This window comes from Penaeus monodon, chromosome 34 (genome assembly GCF_015228065.2).
Source record: "Penaeus monodon isolate SGIC_2016 chromosome 34, NSTDA_Pmon_1, whole genome shotgun sequence".
NCBI lineage: Eukaryota > Metazoa > Arthropoda > Malacostraca > Decapoda > Penaeidae > Penaeus > Penaeus monodon.
The window spans coordinates 2,562,981-2,563,263 of NC_051419.1; the positions used below are offsets into that span (position 1 = coordinate 2,562,981).

The 283-nt window shown below is 38.9% G+C and overlaps 1 protein-coding gene across 4 annotated transcripts in view; it reads right to left on the reverse strand.

The window, feature by feature from the left end:
• Positions 1–283, reverse strand: part of LOC119594519 (DNA topoisomerase 2-binding protein 1-like) — a 27,100-nt gene that overhangs the window by 5,737 nt on the left and 21,080 nt on the right. The window lies entirely within an intron of this gene.

The following is a 283-nucleotide window of genomic DNA, read 5'->3' on the forward strand; positions in this document are numbered from 1 at the left end:
TTAACCGATATACATAATGGTGTTCTACCTTTTGTCTCCAATCGCATTTCTTATGCAGGGTACATTTTGCCCTTATTCATACCTCGTACTCATTCTGTACACACTGCCCTTTATACTATATCTTTGATCAGGGTGGACAACATTTTTAACATTCTAAAGGCCTTTATTACCTTGACAGCACGAGTGTATTCGAATTTGCAAACAAACCTTACTACAAAATGACCACCTCCCAAGACCGTAGCTGCAACAAACACTACGGTATTCACTTTATGGAGCCTTTCAT